Raw genomic sequence first — 6,123 nt, 5'->3', positions numbered from 1 at the left:
TACTAACGAGCAGTAAATTCGTAAATCAGACCGAGCTACCCATTACTAACATTTAGTCATCTGCCTTCCCCCTTCCCCTCATCAATAGAGAAGTCAAACTCCACCTACGATTCAGTGATTTGAGCACACAGAATGATTGAGTCTCAATGCCCGTTTGTGATTATTGTGCTCTGATTGAAAGGTATGAGCTGACTATGTTTGAGGCATAGCTTCTGTTCAGTTGTCCTGAGTACGATCTGCAGCTCTTCTTGCTTCAGCTCTTGTAAGAGCAGCAACACAGCCTCCAACACACAGCTCTTCTGCTGCCCCAACAGTGCACAACACAGAAGAATGTTAAACGATGCAGAAGAGGACGCCAAAACTCCATTTGTACATTTAAAAAAAGAAAAATTCTCAAAGTCAACTTATATCTGAATGAAAGGCAAAGAGCACGAGTTGCGTGAAATCACGAAAAGTGGAGACATCCGGGAGCCTTAAAATCAATCACATTTGCAACATTTTTTTTTTTTTTTTTTTTTTGTATACAAGATCGAGGCTCGTGAAAGAGCGAACATTAATCACACAGAAAGACAAACCGACACTTAAAACATATAACATCGGGAGCGGTAGACAAGATGGGGAGAGAGGGGGAAGGACACGAACACAACATTTGAGAGCAGGGACCGAGAGACATCGAGAGATCTGAGAGGGCAAGGGCTTTGGGGAGGGGGCATGCAAAGGGGGTGGGGGGTGGGAGAGGTATAAAACACATGGACACTGCCAGGACTTCCAGGAAAGAAGTTGGAATTTCAAACAAGGTGGATCTGGGGTGAATTAGCGGGGGTAGAAAAGATCAAGGTTTTGGATGGGGGAAGATAAGAGATGGTGGTGAACAGCTGTTTTAAAGACCTGGAGGGAGGAGTGGGATTGAAGGGAGTGAGGGAGTTTGTTCCAGAGGCGGGAGAAAAGAGGAATGAAAGAGTGAAGGTGAGCAGAGAGCCGAGATTTCGGCAGTTTAACCATCAGAGGGTTGCTGGCAGATCTTGTGCGACCTGTAGGAATATTTGGGGGACAGAGCACAGAGAGAGCTGGGGGTGCAAGGCCGGAGAGGAGTCGGTAGAAGACAGAAAGACCACCTACCTGCCTGCGGTGAGTGAGTGAAAGGCCCTCAGAGATAGCTTCATCGCGGGAGATTCCAATAATTCTGAAAGCTTTGGTTTCAACAGCGTGAAGCCGAGCTAGGTGTGAGTAGAGTCCCTGTATAAAGAGTTGTGTCAACTCAAATTTGGACGCCATTTTGTGTCTAAGTGTGTCGGATTAGATATACATGTACATTCGCGATATGGGGTGATATATTCTAAACCTGCTAAAAAAAATTTTACTACACATATTTAGTCTTATTATTACATACAGGTGATATTTGTTTTGTCAAAAACTCAGCTATTGCCATGAAAAAGAGCTGTGTGGTGATATTAAAAGTGGTATGGCAATGCATATTACAAGCCAACACTGCATATAAGAGCTAACATTATAAGTAAGACAAACCAATGCTGTCGTTCTACTAATTTTAATAACTTTTAGAAAGGAGTGTGGGCATATCCAATATTTTTTAAAGGGTGCCGAGAGTAATTCCGGTGTAGGACTTCCAGCCGACATATAGTCTAACACACTTAAAACAAATTCTGTACGTGGTATTGCCATATTTCTATAGTGTACAACTTTAGTTTTATCGACATTTATATTCAATTTCCATTGTAATGATTTAACAAGCTGCAAGTCAGCTTCTGTCTCTGACATAAGGAAAACGTCATCGGCATCTAGTAAGATTGAAACGTTCATTTATTACTACACCCTTGCCCAGAACTCTGATGGATATTGCCTGATCGATTAATATGTTTCATAGCTGGCGACTTAATTAACACTTAATTTTCGACTGCGCCAAGCCGTAATTAAACAGAGAAAAAACTTTTAAAAATACCTGCAGTGTGCACGGTTCGTCTAGTCGAACAGATATGGAAAAGCACAGATACGACGTCGTATTCACCATAACTTGTTTAATTTCACCAGGAACACGATGAGGCCGACACAGTAAACATTCAGTACAAAACTTGGTTCATACATTCAGTACAGAACATGATTCATACATTCAGACCGTAAGAAAACTCTGCCCGTAATACAACACTCTGACCAGACCAACACTTCATCCCACTACGTTCACTCCTCACAACGACACTCCAAAACTATCGTTTTGGGAACGATAGCTGTCACCAGGTTAAATATATAGGGATTGTCCAATGTGCAAAATCTTCCATCACTACAATTTGGCCATAAATCCCGGGGTGGGAAATATTTGAGCAAATATGCCACAAGACGCATGAGCACTGTACAAAGCAAACAATAACTCGTCAAATTTTGGACGTATGGATGGCTGCACAACCCGCAAAAAAATTGAGCAGGTCTCCCCCTAAAATTGCTTTTATGATTGCCGATTAGGCTAAAGATTTTAAACCAAAAAAATAACTTGCCTCGGAATAAGTTTTGAATGGACGGACAGACAACTGAAAACAAAACGGACCATGGGTTTCCCACCCCTATAAAATCAAAATTAATTCCCTCTGAAAAAGTACAGTGACATTGCCCGCAGACTACCCAACCGCAGACCAGGCAATGTCACTGTACCGGGACATTTCATCAATCAATGACAATATGCGGTCCGCTAGGACTACCCGAAAAAAATTGAGCAGGGTTCTTCCCACGGAAATGCATTTTTGGTCAGCTCCTTGAAGATTATAAACAAACACAAATCACTTCCCTTTAAAAGGGTTTTCAACGGACAGACAACCAAAAAAAAACCGAGCAGATACAATTGCTTTTTAGTGTAGCAGCATACAAACCTGTTGTGCATTTTGTGATACAAGCACCAAATTTGGCACAAATGTACACTAATATGTTGCGAACATTTTCAGATATTGGGCCACTTGAAATTCTCTCTTTATGTCCGCCATATTGGATTTCAAAATGGCCGCCACTTGAAATCTACATTTGCTATTATCTCTGGACGTAATGCAGCTATTGACTTGATTCTGGTATCTAAATGTATGTTTTTGGGGGCAAGGAATCCAATGGTACCAATTTCAACTTAATATTATCTATCACAGTCTGTTATATAATTTTATTTGGAAATTATCTAGGCAAATATTGGATTCAACACAATACTTTGAAAAGAATGTCTTAGTTCTGTAAATGTCTTAGGTATAATACTGACATGCTACATGGTCTAGTATTTGAGGCTAGGTGTACTGGTATCTGAGGCTAGGTATATACCGGTACTGAAGATACGTGTACATAAACAGTGTCATGTTAACAAGTTCAGCATTGCCACAAGTACATGTATGTTGTTGACTCATCGTCATGTGCAGTCCCCTTCACACACACAGAGGGCTGTGCACTGAAGGGCAGCCTTTTTGCACTTGCAGCGCCTCACACACCCTTTCTTGCACTTGCAAGAAACCAGCTCAATGCAGCTGTGAGCTGCCTCAGTTAGCCTGGTCCAGTAAGGTGTGTACTGTCCTTCTCCAGTCCTTGACCAACCCCAGTTGGTTGGTGGAGGGAGCTCTGGTGCTGGCAGCAGTATCTGACCCCACACATGTCCACCTTGATACACTGCCCTCTTGACATGTTCCTCCAGAGCTGCCTTCGTTGGAGGGATGAGCTGCACATTGTTCTTCCTTGCGAAGAGTTTCCTCCTGGCCTTGTCAATGTCTGTGCATTTGCTGGTTCGATCATACAACAGGATCACGAACCTCTCGATGATGCGCATTGCATCGTCTGGTATGTCACGAGGTGCAGAGGACAGCAGCCGCAGCGCCTCAGTGAGTTCTGGCAGTACCGTCCAGACTGCCCACGCAGTGTTCTTGCCATGTCTATGAAAACTAGACACAGTGTCGCATCCAGTTAGAGCGTGGAACATTGGCAGTGCACGAGCCTTCTCTCGTCCCAATCCAGCTGCTATTTCGTGTGCTGCTAGGTATCGGAAACTCTGGCCTGTTCCGAATGCCAGCCACAGTTTGTCTTCTGGTTGCAACTCCTGTGCCAGGGACACTGCCAGCACCACAACATCGGTGTCTACAGTCCGGATGAGTATTGCATGGTGTCCATGCTGGACTGCGTGAGATGCATGCAGCAACATCCGACTGTCAGCCTCTTCATGGTTACATGGGGCGAGTGAGGTCAGATCTGGCAGTAGTGGCTTGCTGAGCACTGCCTCTCCATCAGTAATGACGAGTTGCTTGTCCTCCTGGTCAAACCATTCCATGAGAGCTGCTGAGAGGAACCTGCACAGCTCGGTCTTGTTGCTGTCCACTCGTAGGAAGTTCTGCCAGTTTCCTGGTATGGCTGCGGCAGCCACCACACGTCTCCGCACACCTTGTCCCCGCTTTGCACGTGTACTACCTTTCAGTGAATCAGCAAGGTAAGTATCCCAGACCAGATCCAGGCGTGACACTGTTTGCAGCTTCGTGGACATATATGGGATGAAGATCTGTTGTGCATACTCTTCAAAGGTCTTTGATGCAGCCGGCTTCAGCATCTGGACGATGGCTGCTCCATCAAGCACAATACAGGTCGTGACAGGAGTCTCTGTCTTTGCGTCGGAGACTTCTTCCAAGCATGTGAGGAGATCACTCTTGGTACCAGTGCAGAGGCTTCCACCATCAGACAATGCAGGAGGACATGCCTGATTCTCGTGACAAAAGAACTCCTCAAGGTTTCCATCCCTCGTCTGGCAGCCAATGTACAGGCGTGCGAAGAGTTCACGGTCATTCTTGATGGAGGCGAGCTGTTGCTGACCTTTGCTCTGGCTTCTTGGAGTGGAAGTGCTGAACACCTTCAGCTTGTTACGAGGAATGGGTGCGTCCACTGCCTTTGTTCTGTCCAACAGACACTCTCTGGTGAAAGCCTCGAACTGCTCTTGGCCAATCCTCTTGGCATTCATCACGGTCTCCACAGCAGCAGGATCTGCGATCTCCTTTGTGTCCAGTTTGACTACATCCTGACTCTCCTCCTCGAATGGGTTGCCCATCTCCTCTATGACACCGACGAGAGAGCGAACATCTTTCACAAATGAGGCCTGTACACTTGGCGTCTGATCATGATGACGTGTGTCTGCTGTTTGCCGTCTCCAGTGTTGGTTCCCATCCTGGAATTCTTCGATCACCGTGGCAACTTCTGGTCCCGCAACCATCCAGCGACGTAGGGCACTAGGGTTGTCAGTGAGCCCAACTGCTCCACCGTCTCCTTTGATGCAGGCATTATTCTGCTCATGTGCCTGGTCAATCGGGATTGAAGAGAACACCCTCTGTGTTTTCTGAACGGTGAAGTGGCTTTCCCTGAATTTCCTGGCTACATCTGGGTGTTTGATGGTGAGTTCGGCCATGTCCTTCAGGTGCACTGGTATCCACCTAGCATAGTGGGTGTGATCCAGTGCATGGAACCAGGGGACCAGCTCTGTCAGAGCTGTGATAGATAATATTAAGTTGAAATTGGTACCATTGGATTCCTTGCCCCCAAAAACATACATTTAGATACCAGAATCAAGTCAATAGCTGCATTACGTCCAGAGATAATAGCAAATGTAGATTTCAAGTGGCGGCCATTTTGAAATCCAATATGGCGGACATAAAGAGAGAATTTCAAGTGGCCCAATATCTGAAAATGTTCGCAACATATTAATGTACATTTGTGCCAAATTTGGTGCTTGTATCACAAAATGCACAATTCTTTTGAATATTTGGGCTAAGCCGCCCCACTATTTGAACATCGATCATCAAGCGGCGTGGGCCTACCTGGCAGAGTCTCGAGGAGTCGATCGCTTTCCAGCTCTTTCGTCTGACTTTCGCTTCCCAAATATGTCTTCTGACTTTATCACTTGGAAATCTATACATCTTATATTTCCCAGATTGGTTTGAACAACCAAAAGCAGAACAACCAGTCATTTTGTTTGGCAATAAACAACATTCCCGTACCAAGCTGACGTTCACGCATGGTGAAGTTAGACACAAAATGGCGCCACGAAATCACGTGACCAGAAATCTCGGGTCAGCGCATGGCGCAACTCTCTTTATACAGGGACTCTAGGTGTGAGGC

This window comes from Myxine glutinosa, chromosome 7, assembly GCF_964187855.1.
Source record: "Myxine glutinosa chromosome 7, kmMyxGlut1.1, whole genome shotgun sequence".
In the NCBI taxonomy this organism is placed as follows: Eukaryota; Metazoa; Chordata; class Myxini; order Myxiniformes; family Myxinidae; genus Myxine; species Myxine glutinosa.
Note: the sequence above shows the minus strand (reverse complement) of the source record.